This window comes from Parasteatoda tepidariorum, chromosome 11 (genome assembly GCF_982258835.1).
Source record: "Parasteatoda tepidariorum strain Cologne lab strain chromosome 11, Ptep-v5.0, whole genome shotgun sequence".
NCBI lineage: Eukaryota > Metazoa > Arthropoda > Arachnida > Araneae > Theridiidae > Parasteatoda > Parasteatoda tepidariorum.
In genome coordinates, this window is record NC_141765.1 from 87160706 (window position 1) to 87182932 (window position 22227).

The 22227-nt window shown below is 26.0% G+C and overlaps 1 protein-coding gene across 1 annotated transcript in view; it reads right to left on the bottom strand.

The window, feature by feature from the left end:
- The window catches only part of LOC107438532 (venom protease), a 45780-nt gene that overhangs the window by 20648 nt on the left and 2905 nt on the right, over positions 1-22227 (bottom strand). The window contains exons 2-3 of the mRNA XM_016050841.4: positions 9890-9978; positions 6200-6265 (exon numbers count right to left, since the gene is read on the bottom strand). The gene's annotated coding sequence lies outside the window, so the exon portion shown is untranslated. The remainder of the gene's footprint in view (positions 1-6199; positions 6266-9889; positions 9979-22227) is intronic.

Sequence of the window (22227 nt, forward strand, 5' to 3'; positions counted from 1 at the left end):
AGCATAAAGATAAGAGGTATCTAAAAACCATCAAAATAGAAAGGATTTAATCTTACACTCAAATATGCTATCTACGTTTTAACCACGGCACGCGACGTTTATAAACTTAAGAAGTTGAAACATGAATGGGTAATTAACGTTGATTGTTAAGCTTCCTGACTCTAATGCGTTGGTTTCTCACATCACACAATTCTGCCTAAATAATTAATCGATTACTGTGCTGTCTTAGTAAAAGTGTACTGATTTTCTTAAATCATCACCATCGCTTAGAATGAACAATAACTAAAGCTTGTCATCAATTATATCTTTTGCTTTATTTGCTTGACCGCACTTGATCAACTGTTTTGTGAAACAATGATCTATATCAATTGAATAGTGCGAAAAGTTTTTAATGCATTCTGACTTTGAATACTAATGCAGACGGGGTAGACGATCGATCTAATTTTAAGTGATTGGGTTAAAAATTGCTTACTTGTGTAAGTTGATTGCCTCGTGCTGACTAGGTAAGGGTGATAATATCTCCAGTTAAGGACTCTTTCAGCCTTGAATTGAATTTAAATTGGCTTATCTTTTGATACTTGTAGACTTTTTTTATGACCTCATTGAATTTGTTTTTCATGATCAGAGATTATAGAACTCAAAATTAAATTAACTCGTATTTATAAGTTCAAAATTAAGAATTAAAAAAATTTAAATTAAAAATTTTAAAAAAGAAAAGATTTTTCAGCAGAACTCATAATTTTACTAAAGTTTTAAAAAGTTTCAAAGTTGCTTAAGTTTTTTTATCATTATTTGAGTATCATTTCCTAAAAAGCTGATATATGTTTTTGCTAAAACTATTTTAAAAAATGATTGATATTTCCTAAACATGACATATATATATATATATATATATATATATATATATATATATATATATATATATATATATATATATATATATATATATATATATATATATATATATAATATATATATATATATATATATATATATATATATAATATATATATATATATATATATATATATATTTATATATATATATATATATATATATATATATATATATATATATATATATATATATATATATATATATATATATATATATATATATATATATATATATATATATATCAGTGTTTTCATCTCAGAAAAAAAATGGGTGAGAATTTCTCACCCTTTCTCAAAAACAGGGTGAGATTTCAAAAAGTTAAGTGAGATTTCAAAAATTTAAAAAAAAAAAACGTAAAGAGACTTGAAAAAAAATAAAATTTCTTTAATTATGATGCATTTTTAACATCTTCTAATTTTTAAAGCATTGAATATTTTTGCTGCATCATCCTATGGAAAATGTTCTACATCTACTTTTTCATCAGCTATTCTCATTAGGTTGCTCAAATGCGTATTTGTTTCGTTTTGATCGCTTCTACCCACATTTGTTTCATTTTCATTTGTCCGTTTCGGAGTAGAAGATATTGGCTTTACAAGGTATTTGTCCATCTTACATTAACGAGCAAAAACTTTTAACGTCTTACATGAAGAAACCTTACCTACGGTAAACACGTGGTTGCAGAGAAATGCGTTCTGAAAGAGGTTCCATGGTTCTGAAGGATGGTGTTCTGTTGTTCTTAAAGGTTCTGAACAATACTGGTAAATAGGGAATGGGCAGATGTTGAAAATAATAAACAGGGATAATGGGGCAGATGTTGAAAATAATAAAAGATTCAGGAAGAAAAGTGAAACGGATTTTATTCTAAATGGCGCAAAAGAGAAATTTTTTTCAAAATGCGAGAAATTCGCTAATTTTGAAATTTTTTTATAGATTGCGCGAATTTCTCGCGGTAATCATTTTTTAATGCGAGAATTTAAAAAAATATGCGAGATTCTCGCGTTCTCGCGCTGTAGTGAAAACACTGTATATATATATATATATATATATATATATATATATATATATATATATATATATATATATATATTCAGTTACAGCTGTAATTCAGTTATTGTTTCGCTCTTCAAGGTAAATAATTATTTAAAAATTTCCCCAAAAAAATCTGTTAACACTTTTAATTTATTTCATTAAAAAATTTTTATTAAAAATTACTTTTATTATTTCTTAACTAGAGTTGTAAAGCTTTAGTTAAAATTTTGTTTCACTCTTTTTTTGTGAAAATCAAATCAAGTGGATAAGGAATTGAACACAAATATAATGTTCAATTCATTATCCTCTTGAACCAAACGTTAAGCATTCATTTTTAACATGTATAGCATATGTAAGAGGACAGCTGCAATCTATTTGCTGTTTGTCACTCAAAATTTCTTTTTGAATTTTAGCATATTGCAATTCCATACGTAGTAGCATAATAATACACTTTATTGTTAAATAGCAAATTGAAATAAAATTTTTTATGGTTGAAAAAATAAATTTTAAGTTTGCTTTTTATTTGTCACTTAATTCTGTTATTTTAATAATTGGGTATGCTTATTAGGTATATAAATAGTCACTTTTCATTTAAATTTTTTAAATTAATCGATTATTAATAATCAGTTTTGATTTAGCTTTATTGAATTAACCGATTATAAGCTGAAACGAATAAATGATACCTTTGAGAAGTATGACTATTTAGTTGTTGAAATTTTAATATTAAGCTTTCAGCGTGGATTAACTTGGATAACTTACAAACACATAACTTATTAGGGTATTTAATTACTAAATTAGAATAATTTTGTAAAACATTTTTATATTTAAAATTTTTCTCTGCATTTTATATATTAAATATGATTATTTCTTTCTTGCACTGAAGGAAAATTTGAGAAGACTAATATTTTCAACATAAGTGTTTTGTTTTAACTCAAAATATACAATTAAAGCATGTATTACTGAAATTTTACTAAGGCCTTTGCCTCTCGTCAGATATTTTATATTGTTTAATCAAACTACTTTTTAAAATGAAATCTCAGTAAAATTTAATTAATAAAATTATATTTTATTAACTAAATAAACAGTAAAATTATTCTTTTAATCCAGTTACTTGTCTATAAAACAGTTTGTTACATAATTCAAATACAATTTAACTGTTAATTATAATTATAAAATTTTGAAAATAATTATAAAAAACATTTTTAAAATTATTTACTCATGACAAAAATCTGAAATAAATTAACTTCAGTTTGATTTTACTAAAATTTTATAAGTTACAAAAAAATTGAAGATTTATTTTAAGACTTTGTCATGAGTTGTTGGGCTCTGGTGGTAATATACTTTAACTATAAATTAAATAGGATACACGTATATTATTTTATGTATGATTTTAAATGAAAATAAACGTTTAAATTCTAATAAAAAATACTAAAATGTTTTAAATTAATATTAGCAAATTTGGCAAATTTATAAAAGTTGTACTATTCCCCCTGATTAATAGGTTGAGGTAACCATAGTGAATTTTTTTTTTGTCATTTCGTTATATTTGTGTATACTTTAAAAGGAATTGTCTCAAAAAGTTCGATATTTAATAAGTAGAATCTCAAAAAGTTCAATATTTATTGAGTAGAACCTCAAAAAGTTTGATGACTAATAAGTAGTCATTTCATTTAACTGGAGTACGTTTTAAAATGAACTGTCTCAAATAGCTTGAAAATTTAATAAGTAGAATCTCAAAATGTTTGGTATTTAATAAGTAGAATCTCAAGAAGTTTAATATTTTATAAGTAGTCATTTCATTAAACTAGTGTTCCTTTGTATGGTTTTTAAAAGCACAGTTTATTTTTATAAACTGTCTCAAAAATTTTGATATTTAATAAATAGAAATATCAAAAAGTTAGATTTTTAATAAGTAGTTACACTTCTGTAAATTTTAGTATGAACTGTCTCAAAAAATTCGATATTTAATAGAAACAAAAGCTACGGTTTGAAGCAGTGAATGAACCTATGTTTTCAAAAGCAAAAATAACAGTTTACTTTGTCTTCATAGGAGAAACTCTTTTTTTTTATGAAAATGAATCATTAAGCTTATTTATTTTATGCACTTGTGATTTTTCAAGCAAACTAAGAGTGAAGCTCTATTGTTGTGCAACTTCTGCATTTTATTGTTCAACAATGCATTCAGTAATCAGTAGAATAATGTAATTGTTATCTACTGGCAGGTGTTAGAGATTAGTATCTACACTCCTACTTTTTTCTAGGTTGATATAACCTTTCTTTATGCAGTGGGCAGCAAAAAACAAATGTAGTTTAAATATTTGCAAAGTTTGTGATGTCAGTAAGACCATTATAAACATCCTGCGGTGAATCCTCATTTTAATTTTGTTTTTATTCGTGTGTCATTAAAAATTGCAGAAGTAGGATGTTCAATATATCACAAAAACTCTTTTATTATAACTGTCAGTATGAACTAATGATCTAGAGAAGAGAAAAAAGATCGGAATGTAAAATAAAAGAAAAATTCAAAAAAAAAAAAAAAAGTACAACTATGAGCGTTAAACTAGTTGCTTGAATAAGAAATTAAAATTTTTTTGGGCAGTAAAGTTTCTATGAATGTTTAATTAGAAAAAAAGTAAGGCATTGTGAACTAGGAAAGTCAAGGAATTTAAGGCTCTAAATTTTGCTACCAATGGCATGATTGTGGTAATGTGGTTAGCATTAGAAACAATGGAGACAAGCTGGTATCTTTGGTAGGTGAGCTTCAAGTTGTTAGTAAGGGCCGATTTTCAGCCATTCATCTTTACAATTTAGAGCTTTAAACAACCTGGCCAGCGTGGCTAAATATAAATATGATAATTAATAATGAAAACAAAAGATTTAATCTTGTTTTGCCCAGTTAATTTATTTCCCATAAACTATATTAATTCAACTAAAGATTATTTTATCACTATTTAAATTTTTTTATTGAGTGTTGTTTCCACAATATTAAGACTAGTAAATTATTAAAATTTTCCTCTCTATACAAAAGGAAAAAAATTATATTATATTGTATATTTTAAAAATACAGCGTGAACTTAAAGTCCTATATTGATGCATTTTCGGCCTTCGTATATAGTCAATCAAAATTAAAATTGTTTAATGTTTATCGATTATATTTGAAACGAAACTCAAATGACGAAGGTGTTAAGTGACGCTCTGAACACAAATGACATAGATGTTAAGTGACGCTCTGAGTACAAAGTAGTAGTTAAAGCTCTGAATGCTGATTTCAAATAGTTATGCTAGATTAAGATTAACATTTGTCCTCATGGTTTCAACATGTTTGGAATAATAGAAGTGCCCTAGAAGAGCAGAATAAGGCATTGATGACAAATAGGGAGGGTGTAATTCTGAAAGATGATAACGGTCATTTGACAGCCTCACAGCGATAGCTTCAAATCTCGGAATACGAAGTTGTTTTCAAAAGCTTTTTGTGAATATTTACAACGAAATTTTTAACAACGACATTTTATAGTTACATTCAGTTTCTACAATTATTTCTGTTGCTAAGTGCTTGCAAATATTTCTGTGGCATGTCAACAAAATGGATTTTTAAAGGGGGAGTTGCTAAACTTATTATAATTTTCTCTCATTGGTAGCATTCAATTTTAGAGCTAATAAAGAACAAAAAATTTATGTTTTTATTGATGCTCTGACTAATTAAGTTTTACTTAAGTCACATTTAAATTGGGTCCCCCTAGGTAGCTGACGAAGTGAGCATAAAGCTAATGATTTCCCTTACCATATCTCACCAAAGCAAGCCATTCACCTTACCGCCTTTCATTTGAAGATATTTCATAGTGAAAAAACGGCTTGGACATCCTGCTGCATAAACGGACTCTGCCCGTAAAAACCTTTTAGTATGTTATCGTTACATATCAATGATGTTTATTTACGGAACTTTGCCTTTTAGTTTGAAAAATGGGTTTTGTCAGTAAAATTATAAGGTACATGGATATGGCAATTATATGGCATTTGCTCGTAAAATTGTATGGCTTAATGGAATAATTCAGTTTGGTTTTTAAATTATAATTTTCACTTGATACTTTAAATGTACTAAATTTTTTTTTAAATGACCCATTTTTTTTTAATCAAAGAAGTTTTTTTTTCTCTCTCCTGTTTTTTATAAATCTTCTATTTCTCGCAATTTAAATTTGACACTAAGTCAAATCAAAATAATTTTTTATGTGTTAATAGCTTTCTTTTTACGTTTAAGAAAAGAGGAATGACTTACTTATTTCTTAGGTATAGCCTTTTCAGAAATGTAAATTCAAGATGCGCATCATTACCTGGAAGCTACCTAAAAATAAAAAACCACTATTATTTATCGTGCAGTAAATTAATAATCTATAAATTTCATCCTAAGTTTGGATTTCATGATCAAAATTTACACTTTTTGCAGAGATTAAAAAATTGCATATCTTATAATCCAAACCTTTTTGATCATTATTAAAACAAATAAAAACGATAATTATGAAAAAATTTACATTTGATTGAAATTATTTTTAAATAATTTTAATGGGCTTCTGAAATCAACATTGAATTTAAAATCCTTAACCATTGTAATTCAAAGCAAAACTATTACATTATTATTTATGTTAATCAGATTTAATTATAATAATATAATATTTTATAACAATTTGATCACGCATTTAATGTTTATGAGTAAATTAATTAAAAATTGTCTTCTTAGAAAACAAATGTTCAAAGGATTGTTTAGGGGAAGAAAAAACAATATAACTTTTGTTATACGGAATTATTCGTTAGAGTTAGCTAAGTAACTAGAGATTTTAATTTTCATCTATTAACTTTTTTTGCACTTTTATAGAATTATTTAAATGACTAAGGAATAACTGTACCAACATAAAATCCTTATCAAAAAAAATGGCAGTGAAGTTAATAGATGAAAATGCTCTTAAAAATGTGCATTTTTATACGTTCACGTTCAAATAAATTAAATAATGGAAATTAAGTATATTTTTATTGTTTTACTTAAAGATATTAAGATTTCTTCTAGTAGCATTAAGAAATGTTAGTATGGAAATTTACAAAAATAAAAATTCTGCAAACATGATTAAACTTAACCTTCCTAACTAACCAATATCAAATAGTAAGCTTATTTTAAAATTAAAAATAGCTCATGAAAAAATATTTTAAATTATTCTTGTATTGCTATTTTCGAAGAAAGTAAAATGGGTTAAATTTAAGTTAAAGTTTCAATTAAAGTTTCTGTTTAGTTCTGAAAAAAATGATCAGTGATAATTACACCCATAAATTTTCTATGAAAACGAGTCTGAATGTTGATTTATTGGCTATGTCAAAAAAATTTACTTTTGGGAAATTAAAAAATATACAGAAATATTTACTTAAAATGTTTTTGATTCAATATTTTAACTTCTGTTTTGAATCAAGATGCTTCAAGCCTCTTTTTGACCTATACCCCATACTATAATTTACTAATAACTATTTTTTTTTAAATAAACAATATATTTTATCAAATTAGTGTCATTATTAAGATGAAATTCGTTCCAAACCATAATTACATTAAGAGGTTCGATTTAATTTGTAAGGTTACACCTAAAGTTTTTTTAAAATTATTTTTTAATATTTTAAATACTATACCCTTCTTAAATTTAAAAATAATTTTTGTTCCAAATTTTCAAAACAGTTTAAGTTTTCAAAATTTAGAAAATGAATGAAATGTTTAGGTCATCAAAATCCAGGTTAACACAGAAAAAATGAATGTTTGATCATTAGAGCATGAATTTTAAGATAATATTCCATACTAATTGCACTCACGTAAGGGCGAATTTTCGCAGTGAAAAAACTAAATTATTGCCAGACATCTAAATAAGAACTAATAGATTAAAACCCTAAAAAAAATTGATAATTACTATGTAAACAGTGTTTTTACCCATTGAAACAATGGCAGGAATAAAACAAGATTAAGATAGACAACTATTATAACCATTTGCATAATATTATGGTTTGAAATTGCTATTTAAAGTACTTTTTTGTTGTCTAGTAGACAAAAAGGATTACATAGCAATCTAAAAATAACACAAAATTAATCCATCCTCTTGTACTTACAAAATAAAATTCAGTAATATTTTAGAAATGGTATGTAATTTCATGATGCATAATTTCTATAAATTGTAATATATTAAAGAAGAGAAATTAGTTAGCATTAATTTGTTATTCTGAACTATTTCAACTAAGGCAAATTTTTAGATTATAAAATTTGATGTAATTAGTCTTAAAGTTTGATTATTATCTGAGTTAGACAAAATTTTCAGTTCAACTTAATCAGGCAACAAAACGTTCATACTGGTTTTACTTTTTATGAAAGAAGTTTATAGCAATCAGATAAAAAACAAGCAAAAGCCATTACAGAAAAACAGTACATTTTACAACAAATATAATGATTTAATTACTTATTTAATGCTTAAAATTTTTTTAATTCTATTAAATGAGCTTTTAATACAAAAAAACTAATTATGTAATATTTTATGAACTATGAATGGAAAATGTGCTAGGCTTTTTTACTGTTCATAAAAAAATAAATAAATAAATTAAAAAAATAAAAACACTAGGGAAATAAGGATTAGTTAAATCAAATATCTCTATATTCGTAAGTTCTGTATTACAGTATCTTTATTTTCTTTTTATATATAATCATTTTTAAAAATATTGATGATAGCCAATAATTTCGAAAGTTTGAGATCCTTTACATATATCTTATGTTTTAGAATTAAGATTATTTGTTACTTCAAGTAGTTCCTTAATAATATTTGATACAGGAATCAGATTTTTACGACTACCTTTATAATTCAATGTTCTAAACTTAAATATGCTAAATTTATTTAGATTATGTGTAAAATCATAAACTCATGCTCAAAAACGCAATTTCGCTGAATAAACATGCCCTTTCAACAACAGATTTAGTCATTTCGATTGGCTGCATTGTGCATCAAAGAAATTTATTGTAAAACCATAATTCAGATAATAAAACGAAAAAAATACGACAAATTTTTTAATCATCATTAGGTAATTTTATAATGTAATACAATAATGGTTTAACGGAAATTCGGGTTTTGAAAATTATAACACACATTTCGTAAAAAAAGAAACAAAATTAAAAAATAAATTTTATCTATTTTTACGCCATACTTTAAGGTAACATGATAAAATTATCAAATTTGACCACATGTACCAAATTTTATCTTTCACTATGGAACTTTTATTTCTCAGAAAAGAGCACGTTTAGTGGCAAAAAAGTCAAGTTACGATTAGAATGTCGATAAATCGATCTTTCTTATGTCAAAACTATTGAAAGCTTTCCAAAAAATTTCGTTTATTGAGATAAAGTACGTTTAGTCATCAATTTCTTAATTAAAAACACTTTCGTTCAAATTCAAAATCCGAACACAAGATCAAAAGGTTTGTTATTTTTGTACGCTGTACATTGATGTAAATAGCACATAATGTCAAGAAACTGTTCATGAAATGTACACAAGGAATTCGATTTACCATCTAAGTGACAAACTAAAAATAAAGAACAACTATGATGAGGTTATTAACTGTTACTAATTTGTTACAGTATTAGTTTTTAACAAATGAATGAAGAAACAATTCTTTATTTTTCCTTCATAAACATGCACTAATAACTTTTTGTGTAATATCACAGAAGGATACCTATATCCAGTTTTTCTTTATTATCTTTGAGCATTGTTACACTTATTTACAAAAAGACGTTTAAATTTTTAAAAACTTTTTTTTGAATGCAAAGAATCGTTTTTCATTTTTTACACCTTAATTAATTGCCCGTGAAAATTATCGTCTATTGTATATAATTTAGTTGGTCAGTTGCTTAAATAAATATATTTTCACTATTCAAAAAAAAAAAAAAAAAAAGAATGCTTACCGTTGGGTGCTTTTGTTATCAATTTAAGTGTTACTGTCATGTATTAGTTGAGTTCAATGTAACATAACATCTTCGTCATAGATGAGAGCCTTAAATAAATAAAAGAGTAATTATAGATCTTAGTATACAAGTGAAATAAAATTAATGAATATTTTTTTAAAAAACGTTCATATTTGAGATGTTGACAATTCTGCTAATTTATTCTAAAATATCTTTCGTAAATTCGAAGAAAAACAGTGGACTATTTTTTCTTAAACCATGAAACTCATTATTAAAAGCGCAGAAGTTTTTTTCTGCGTCTGTGCTTAGCTTGAAAGAGACCGTATTCTTTAAAAATATATAGGTGTTTTAAAGTTTTTAGATAAATACTTAGGCAATTTTTAAACAGAAGATTATTTGATAATTTTGAAAATTCCACTTTCAAAGTAAATACGCAAAATTATGAGGTTTGAATTTCGGGTGTTAATTTTCTTCCAGAACGAAACATATTTTGTTTTTTACGCGGCGAAAAAGAATAATCTTAAAATTGCACTACCATTTGGAAATAAAATTTCTGGTAAAATAAAAGAAAATCAAAGAAAAATATAAATCTGCTTAATGAAACCAAATATAAGTTATTTGAACCAATCATTTGATAATTTTTTATTCATATTGTAACGGTTAACTAGAATATATGGATTTCTAAATTAAAACTCTTATTACCACACCTTTAGTAAAGGGTATCAAGATGAAATAAATAAATTATGGCATATTTATCAAATTTAATTACCTACATACGAACCATGTTTATTGTTAATTTTACCAAGGATATTTCCATAAAGCTTCAATAAAACTTACCAGGTTTTTTGTGCTCCCATAGAGCCAGAAAATCGTTAAATTTTACCATATTCTAGCAGTTTTGACCGTACTTTTTTATCTCAGTGCAATGAAGATTTTCGTCTTTCAAAAATCAAATGCTCGTTACTGTTAAAACCTGTTCTGTTTTTCTGGACAGTATTGTTTTCTATACGGATATTTATTTTAATACTAATTTGAATTTAGGAACAACAACAATTATTATCAAGTGTTTTTCATCCGTATACGGAACTAATTCAAAGTTCAATTCACCAGAAACGCTCAATTTATTTTTGTTCAAATTCATTCTAATCAGCATTTATCTGCATTTATTTAACTCAGTTCATAGCAATAAGTTTGCACTACTTTGACTCATTGCAACAATGCCAATGCCAAAGAAGTGTCAAGAGGATTGGAAAATACTGGAGAATTTTTTAAATAGAAAATGACAGTCATGGCATGGAAAGACTCGAATTTTTGAATAAGTTTAAAACTATTCTTACGACATTGTTCCTAGGATATACAGGAGTTGATACACTTAAGTGAACAGTGCTATATATATATATATATATATATATATATATATATATATATATATATATATATATATATATATATATATATATATATATATATATATATACAAGGTCCGGCTATTAATTTCCAGGACTGACGTAACTGTAGGAGAAAGAAAAGCCGGAAGATGGCGCTAATGATTGCATATTGAAGAGTGTTCTCTTGCGCATGTGCAGTGCAATCGGCGCCATTCTGAAGTGAATGGTTCTCGTGGAAAAGCGCATTAAAACGGAGCTCTTAAATTCCTGTTGTCGAAGTGAAATGGAGCAAAGAATTAACATTAAATTTTGCTTCAAATTGGGCAAGACAGCTGCAGAAACCTACAAATTGTTAAAACAAGTTTACGGCAAGGAAGCATTATCTCGCTCAAGAACTTTTGAATGGTTTAAACGCTTTCGAACGCGAAAGCGTGGAAGATGATCCGCACACAGTTCGTACGCAAGCCGAAAGCAATTGAAAAAGTTCGCGTCCATGCATTGCGTTTGCCTGTGAGGCGATTCTTAGCTCAGCAAGGTGTCGTTGAGTCGCAGCATCCACCATACTCGCCAGACCTAGCACATACTTTTTCCTGTTCCTTAAGCAGAAAAATTCACTGAAGGGAACAAGATTTCAGGATGTCGAAGCCTTCACGAAAACTGTAACGTTACAGTGTGCGGATCATCTTCCACGCTTTCGCGTTCGAAAGCGTTTAAACCATTCAAAAGTGCTTGAGCGAGATAATGCTTCCTTGCCGTAAACTTGTTTTAACAATTTGTAGGTTTCTGCAGCTGTCTTGCCCAATTTGAAGCAAAATTTAATGTTAATTCTTTGCTCCATTTCACTTCGACAACAGGAATTTAAGAGCTCCGTTTTAAAGCGCTTTTCCACGAGAACCATTCACTTCAGAATGGCGCCGATTGCACTGCACATGCGCAAGAGAACACTCTTCAATATGCAATCATTAGCGCCATCTTCCGGCTTTTCTTTCTCCTACAGTTACGTCAGTCCTGGAAATTAATAGCCGGACCTTGTATATATATATATATATATATATATATATATATATATATATATATATATATATATATATATATATATATATATATATATATATATATATATATATATATATATATATATATATATATATATATCTATATATATATATATATATATATAAAATTTATATCTTAAAATAGATTTCGAAGAGAGAATGCTCTTTCACAAAGAGGCCATAGAAATTCAATACTCAAACAAAAAGAGATTATTTTCTGAAAGGAATTGAGAAAAATTCTTGGAAATAAACTGATTAAGAAAATCCTGGAATCTTTATGGAGCTATCTGTTATAATGAATCGAGATGGTCAAAAGCTATTTCTGGAAATTCTGGGAAATTATATATATTCTGGGAAATCTATTTCTTAAAGAATTTGCAGTAAGATGTTGCATAAAATCTTAAAGAAACTAATTTGTGCGTCGTCTGTAGAAATTACTTGGTTATTCTACAAATAAGATCACTTTATATATATATATATATATATATATATATATATATATATATATATATATATATATATATATATATATATATATATATATATATATATATATACAGTCAAATCCCGCTATAGTGAACCTTCAAGGGACCAAAACTTCAATTCACTATAACCGGGGGTTCACTTTATCTAATTTTTCTGAACTGCTCCCTTTTGTTACACATTATTTAAATAAATGACCAATAAGAAGAAATACAAAAATGATTAAAAAACTATATGTAGTAACGAAAAATGTGTTAACTTTTATCTTTTATTACTCTTCGTCTTGCGGACAGGAATAGGAAACTGAGATAGAAGAAGCAAACAAGAAAAAATGCTTATGGCATTCCAATCAATAGATGGTTTTATAAATCGGCATATGTATTTTATATAAAAATTTCAAAATTACCAAAAAATGAAAAAAAATCTGTCAAAGACAAAAAAAAGTTCATAGAATCCAATTTCCTCTCTTCTTTTGGTTCACTACAAAAGTTTCAAATATATATATATATATATATATATATATATATATATATATATATATATATATATATATATATATATATATATATATATATATATATATATATATATATATATTTGAAACTTTTGTAGTTTGAACGAGTTACCTTGTCTAATAATTTGATATTGAAAAAGAAATAACGTCTAAAAAAAGAATCTGAGTAAGTTGTTAAATGTCAGATTTATCTCCCAATCATTTTGTGTAAACAAAGCGGAAAAAGAATAACAAAGTGCTACACCTTACACAGGGTGGTATGATGCAACAGGATTTACACTCTGATGGACAATCTGTTGGTTGACCTAGAGAAGCGAGGCCTTGATTTTGGTTAGTGACCTTAAATGCATCTTTACTTTCATTACTTGTAATGGACAGCAAAATTTGATGCGTGTAATAATCATTATTTATTTTTGTTTGATTTTATATTGCTCTTTAGTTTCTTAAGTTAAGTACTTTTTTTTAGATTAAGGGGTTATGCGCACTTTCTATAAAATGATTTTTGCTTTTTCCTTTTACATGATTTTTTTAAAATAATTCTGACCAATATATATATTTTATTTTATATTTTATTTTATTGTTCACTAACATCGTATTATTAAAAGTATAAATCACATTCATCACAACTTTAATATGTGATTATTGAAATTTATTAAGAATGTTCCAACTAAGTTAGCTGAAATTTAGCGGAAAAAATTTCCATACCTTAAGCTTGTTTTAGAAATAACGATTTCAGGTATCATTTTATTTTTCATTACAATATTATTATTCTCCTCATCACTGAAGACTAGTATATAAGACAAGAGTATTTTGCTGCCAGAAAAATGGAGTTATTTTTAATATTTTCGTATTTTAGTGATTATCGTAATTTAGATTATTCTTAGTTTAGTAATTAGCCAGGTATTTTCTGTATATTCATAAAATATAAGAAAAATTTTAACAACAAGCAAAGATATTTTTTCTAAAGCAAATAATAAATGCCAAAAACACGGAAAAGTTTAGCATATTTTGTTAATTTTGATTGTACTTTTTATAAGAGTAAAATTATACATAAATTAATATTTTTTTATCGCAGGAAAATAATACCAAAAATAGCCTACTATTTCCACTTTATTTTATATTTAAATTTTAAAAACAAAAATGTATTACGTACATGCATTTTGGACATGAATATGACATATGGTAACCGTTTAATGGAAACTCTAGTAATCAAAATTATAGTTCTTATTACCACTCATTTAGTAAAAAATACGAAACTGAAAGGCAAAGTTAACGGAATACATGTTTTTTATGCCCTTTTCTAAGGTATCATGATAAATTTACCAAACTTTATCACATATTATCAAATTTTATCACATGTTAAAAAACCATATTTTATTGCTAATTTTTCGAAAATTATTACCCAAGCGCTTTAGTAAAATTTACCGAGTTTTTTGATGTTCCTATTAAACCACATATATTGTTAATTTTCCCATGGTCATTTCCATAGAGCTTCAATAAAATTTACCGGACATTTCTTGTGTTCCCATACAGCCAGAAACACGATTAATTTTACCATACTCTGGCAGTTTTTACCATACTTTTTTTTCTCAGTGTAGGTCTTGAAAATTCGTTTGAATTGCTAGAGAATGATATGTTAATTATATTTCGAATTACATTCGAATTGCTTTGAATTTGTAGAGAAACACTAGAATAAATACATTACTTTAAAAAAAAAAACTACGTTGATGAATAAAGTCGAATTTCAGAAAACAAATTTTGTATTGGGAGTTTTCAATCTATGTGAGATGACTTTGCATTCAAAGAAGAACCAACAACGAAGGAAATAATATGAAGAAATATAAGAAAACTGTAACCATTGAAGCTTAAATAAATAAAATAAAGTAAAAGCTTTATCTGAAGATTAAATGATTCATTGCCTTATAATTTAGCTATAATTATTTTAACAAAATAGTTAGGCTAAGAATTAATGAAGCTTCAATTTATAATTAAGAATCAATGAAGCTTAATATTTACCCTTTACTCCTTTTTAATTATGAGAACCTTTTAAAATTATAAATGAATTTGAAACTAACTTATATTAATTTATATCTTAAAATGTTATGGAAGCTAAGTTGGTTTTATGTGATGCGTATATATTTAAAAAGATTAAGAGAGAAAAAGAAGTTTTTTTTAAATGAAAAATCTGTAATTTTAAGGCGAAAATAATGTCATGAACTATATTCACCGTAATACTATATTAAAGTTTTAATTATGAAAAACGTAAAATCTCTTACAATAATTCTAGAATTATTAACTATTTTGATTATTTTTATTCTAATTTAGCTATTTATTCTACGTTTACCTACACTCATTTTTCTCTTAACTTTTCAATTTAAAATATTAATGAAGTGAAACATAATTTAACCTGAAAAGTTTTTACCGCTGCATTGTAACCTCTAACGCAGCAGTTACCAGATGGCGTTCCGTGGGGTAGTGTTACAGAGGCTCCAAAATTTAGCATTTTTTTTAAAACCAGTAATGATTTTTGAAATCTGTTATTTGGATGCAGAAGTCCATTATTTATTTGGCATTTATATCTTTTATAAAATTATTTCAACGAAATTAGAATTAAGAGATATGAATTAAGAAATAAGAATTAAGAAATACGAATAAGAAATAAGAATAAGAAAAAAGAATAAGAAATAAGAATAAGAAAAAAGAATAAGAAATAAGAATAAGAAAAAAGAATAAGAAATAAAAACAAGAAAAAAGAATATAATAAGAATTTTTTAAAAAAAAATATCCTTCTTTTTTACAGGCTACTGCTATGTTGTTCCCCTTAAACACAATAATACATATTGTTCACTTATCCAGTTGAGCGTTATTGCCAATTTTGTGTAAATCGTCACTTTTTTTCCCTTGTATTTGTATTAGATACATATTCATATTTTAAAGCAATTTAACTGAAATGCAAAGTTAAGTTATTCACAAGCATAGGATGGAAAGTAAAATACTTTCTTTAAAAAAATAAGTTCCACACTCTGCATCCAAATAAAAAATAAATGAATGATTATTTTGAATCAATAATCAAAAATTAAATTTTACTTATGAATCTGAAATTTCATTAATTGTTTGAATTTTTTATTGATAAATATACACAAAATTATCATTTAAAACCACTCATCATAAAAAAAATAATTGTAAAATTTCATTCACAAATTTCAACAACTGTTGTAAATTAATAGCTAATTTTGATTGAAACTTGAACAATCTAACATTTTTTTAAATAAATTTTGTAGCATTTGTTACATTTAGCTAGTGTAAATCGAGTTTAAATTGAAACGACAGCTTCTCTTAGTATTTGTTTTATCCATGCCATCAGTAATATACTATATCTTTCTAAAAATTAAGTGACATATTCTTTGAAAAATTATTACGTTTAAATTCAAGTAAAAAATAGTTTTTTGGACATTCTGCATTTATTTCACCCTTCCGAGTGCATTAATAACCTTGGAGCAGATGTTTCTCAGTACTTGTGGGACAAAGTTTACATTTTAATTTATATAGTTTTGAATGCGGTAATGCTATTTTTATTAGGTTTGAAATAATTTCTAATTCCTATAACATGCAATCCAATTTATTTCATGTATGTTATTATTATTTTTTTTTACAAAACTACTATAGTTTTTATTATCTGCCCCCATAATATTTAGCTCACGTATTTTGTTTTGTCTATATTTTTAACTTTCATGGAAGCAATACATTTTTACAGAAAATTATTTTAACAATTTAATGAAAACAAAATTTGCAATCACATTATAAAAATCCAAATGGAGTCTTAAAACTTATTGTTTAATTCTAGAGCATGCTCTTGATTTTATCAGCTTAAATATTTATTACAATCGAGGCTATAAATCAATCAAAGATTATGTATTTTATCGCCAATTGAGTTCAGGGAATTTAAAGTAGACTCTTTTCGTAAATCGAGCAATCTTTGATTTGCTTGAGAGAGCAATGCTAAGTAAAGACACGGATTTTCCCCAGGCATCAAGAATATCGTTTTGAGGCGAAACTTAGGCCGTTATTTTAATCATGAGAAGTTAGTTTAGCGTGCCACAAAGACTCAATAAGTAGTTAAAGTACTTTTTTTCTTCCTTTTTTGAGTCCTATTTTTATGGTTCATATCTGAAAACAAAAAACACACAAACACATATTCATATTACGCTTATTTAAGTAAAAGTTTAGTTTTGCAACATTATTGTGCATACAGGATTTTTAAACGGATTTGCGAAAATAAGAATTTATGAGAATTTATAATGCGAAAGAACAAAATTGTCTGTTTTCTTCTTTGCTTGTTCTTGCAACAAAAGTTTGTTAAATAGATGTTTCATATTTCATAGACGTAGACACTTTAGAACTAACTATTAATTTTCATATCCGTTTATCAAAAATTTCAGTTTTATTTCATTAACAAACATGAACAGCTCATCTACTTAAATGTATGCAATAAGTTCACATCATTAACCTTGTAATTTTAAACCCGATTCAGAAAGCAAGAGAAATTGTGAACCAAGTATCGAAGCCCGCTTGCCTTCATGGGGGGCTTTTTGAGTAAAATGCCCGTTTTTAAATTACACTGAGGCTGAGAGAAAAAAATCTTGTAAACCATCCACGTTTAAGTAAAATTTTGATATTTTAGGGTGGGAATTTAGTCTTCAAAACCCCTACTTCTGTGAACACTTTGCACTAATATTGTGGTAAGTGCACGCTTAGAACTGTAGACAAATTGACCTGTCACCACTGGAATTGGAACTTAAGTCATTTGAGTAGAAAGACTAGGCTCTATCTGTTGAATTACTCTTGCTATAAATAATTATGTTTTTCACAAATATAGGCAAGTGCATCACGAAGTACTAAGGAAAAATCAGTGTTTATTGTAATCTACACCCAATTACTGTTTTTCGCTGCTTAAGAACAGGCGGATTGTTAGGACATAATTCCTTGATTCGTTCTCAATAATATGATGCAAAATTTTTATTACAATGGTGCTAAGTATTTTTTTTGCTTTTTAATAACGGAGAGGAAGCAAAAATATTGACGTGAGCAGTTTATGCGTAAATAAGGGGTTTATTAGAATCGATGAAAAAGTCTGCAAGAATAAATTTTATCCACGGAAAGAAATTTTGGATCCAATTACGGTAAAATCCATTTTTACCGGAATTTGTTACGGAACAAAAAATATGATATACCGTAATTTATACGTATACTTATTTAATTAGAGTGATTCAGTGATTTTACGGTAATTATTAGTGTAAAAATTGCGGTAGAACATTTTACGGTAAAAATGGATTTTATGGTAAAATTGATTTTACGGATGACGCATTCAAATTGCTAGTACTTTATCGTAATTTGATCAAGATTTTTTTACATTGTAGTCATAATTAAAGTAATTTTTTCGAATTTTCTTATGATTCTAAAGCGTGTTTTAAATAGGGAATTTTAGGTTTGTTTTGAAAGCAAAAGAATAAAAATGAAATTTAAACTCAAGCAAAAGTAATCATCACTCAATTAAAAAAAAATATTTTCCGATTAATAATCAAACTTTAAGTCAAGTAAAATAAGCATATGAATTGCTTAAGCGAGAATCAAAACAACAATTACAAGTGAGCTGGTTTCCAAATCATAAGAAGGACACGTTCATTGTCACTCATTAATCTCTATGTATTTTATAATATGAATCCTTTCTAGTATAGGGCTATCTGATAATGATTTTTTTCAAACTATAAAAATTTATGCATTTTAAAATACCGAATTACTTTTAATACAAAGATAAAGTCTTGCAAACTTTACAAAAAATTATTCTCCCTGTGGTCTGATTTATTGAAAGTATACAATGCTTCAAAACAAGCGTACTATAGTAGGAAAATAAATTTGGAGGAACAAAGCACTTTCCTGTGAACCGAAAATAATTTTCAATGCAATTACAGTGGCAAAAACTTAAAATTTTTAAGGCAATGTAATTCTTTTCTAGATTTACACAATGTAATTTCTAGATTTAGAATGTAATTCTTTTCTAGATTTACACAATGTAATTTCTAGATTTACAATGCAATTCTTTTCTAGATTATGTTAATTTTGAAAATATAAAGTGATCAATATAAAGTGATAAAAAAATCATAGTATTTAGCAATAAGAACTTCTTGAGGTACTTTTTAAGTGAGAATTTTTTATAAGTTCTGAAGGGATAACGCATTCATTTCATTTTTAGGAAATGTTTGGGAAAGTATAGAAACTGCACCTTTAAGAATTAATCCATCTAACAACTGAAATACTTTAACTATACGATTCTTTTTAGATCCTAAATGTGATTAAAACTTTGTGCTTGTTACTTTGAAAAAATTGATTTTTTAGAAGATAAAGTTGCTATTAATATAAATTATATATGTGGCAAAATTAATTATATCTTATACATGACACAAATTATTTCAATTTGCAAAATAATTTCTTGTACTATTTTAAAGAGCTCATTCATTTTTTTTTCAAAGTTTACAATAGATATTTTTTTTGCAAGTGTGAGCATAGATTGCTACGCACACTTTTCCTTTGAAATTTTATAGTAAATTGATTTGATAACAATATGTTTTTTGTTTTCATTATTTAATGTGATCATGGTGCTCATTTTGATCTACAGTATGGGTCTAGACAATTTTAGTCAGTAAAGTTCAATTTTGACAATTTTATTTTGACTAATCTTATGGAATATAAGTGAGAAATTAACACTGTTTTTCTTATATAAATCTCAAAAGTAAGAGCTAAATGGCCAAAATATTGTGTTTCAGCTCTAAACGTTGATTAAAATAACTGAAAAATGTGATATTTTACGCTGTTTCAATTGCTGTTTTATGTAAAATAAAAGCAATAAAAGCATTGACGAAAAAAATATCTCTACTTAACACTTTTTAACTCTAGAAATTAGAAATTAGATACAAAATGGCTCTTGAGTAAAGTGTTGATAAACATTTTAATTATTATTTTCCAAAAAATATTGTTTCAAAGTTATTAATATACGTTATTATTTTTTTAATAATTTAAAAACGTGTTTCTTATAGTGTCTAGTTTTATTATAATAAGAAAGAAAAAAAAATTGACTAAGAAAAATATTATTTTTTCCAAAGTACCACTTAAATTTGAAATGCGTTAAAATAATGCAGAAAAAAGAAAGCCATTGGTTTTAGTTCCAGGTTTACTTTTTAGAACAAAGAAAATATCGACGAAGTAATTAGATTAATTAGCAATTTGCCATTTATTTATACGTAATCTTTTAATATTATAATGTGTATGCCATCTGTACAATGTATAGAGTCATAAAAAATGACCTGAAAGATAAAATATAAATAACACAGTTTTATTTCATTAAATCAAAAATATTATCACTAATTAAGAAAGAAAATGGGTTAGCATAATGGAAAAGTTTCAGTTTTTGAGTGAGCTTTTTAATATGGTGTTAGCAATTTTTTAAGCAGCAATTTTTATGGCTTAAAAAAATACAATTGTAATAATTTATCGTTTATGATACTTTAAGCTAGCTGAAAACTTTTTAAATTCTGATTACATTTTCACTTCTTACTTTCTCAGCTTTTTTTCACGCTTATAATGCTAATTATTCAAGAAATGCTAATTGTTTATTATTTTGTCTGTTAAATTACGAACTTCAGGCAAAAAATGCAATTTCTTTTATTTGGAATTAGATTTCTAACACTTAAAATATGTAAACGGCGGGAATGTTTCACAAATGCCGTCAAATGAGTAAGCTTTTGCAATTTTCCTTTTTCTTTTCTTTTAATGATCTAGAACTAAATCTAGAAATGGTATTTTGTTTTTCAATGATCTAAAACTAAGTCTATATCTAGAACTAAGTTTAATTCAATCCAATTATGAAACTTGTTTAGTCAAAGAGAAATTCATGCAAATAATTTTTTATGGGATAAAAGTATAGCGATGCAATTGAAAAGAAAAAAAAAATTGTTTTTGTGTCGCATTTTGTTAGTAGATTACGCTGTGTGCTAATTAAGTTTAATTTTTGAGGAGTGTTCTTTGAACCATTAAAATTGCTTCATAGTTCGTGATAATCCAATTAATCAGTAAAAATATTCGAGATGCAACAGTTTCGAGTGCAACTGCAATCTACAATGATTTTGCACATATAATATAAATATTTTTAAAAGAATTATTGTCACGTATTGAAGTATTGAACAGATGTAGGTAGATGTTATATCGCTGTCATAGGTATTATTCTCAATTTTAAGTTAATGCTAACAATTGTATATCATGAAAGGTTTGATTGGATTGTATTATTTGGAATATAATATTGATTAAATATAATAGCTTTATAAATATTCCATTCAGTTTTTTTCATATATTTTTGTGACCCTTAGCAAAAGCAAAAATATTTTTATTAAAAATTGTCATAATATAACAGCTCATTATACTGATACTGATAATGGTATTATGATGCAAAGTGTTAAATTCATAATTAATTATTAAAAAAATGCATTCTAGACAGCAAAGAACAATGTTGTGTTGGGTTAAATGGGACAGTATTTTTGTAATAAATTGAATTAAATTAAATTAATTATATCGATATACTATCTTTTAGTACAAGTATTTTTCATGTATATAGAAAATTAATTATAATCTTATTTTGAGTAATTTCTTTCAATTTTTCGCATTTAGATCTTCAAGGAAAAAATTTAACTTTAAATTTATATCAATTATAGCAAAGAAACATCAAAGTAATTATGTCCTTGATAAAAAATGATATCTTTAAGATAACTGAAACAACTCGAACTTGCTTCGTAATAGTTCTTTTTTTTTCTCCACAGTTAAAATCCATTCCATGACTGATTAGCTAAATAA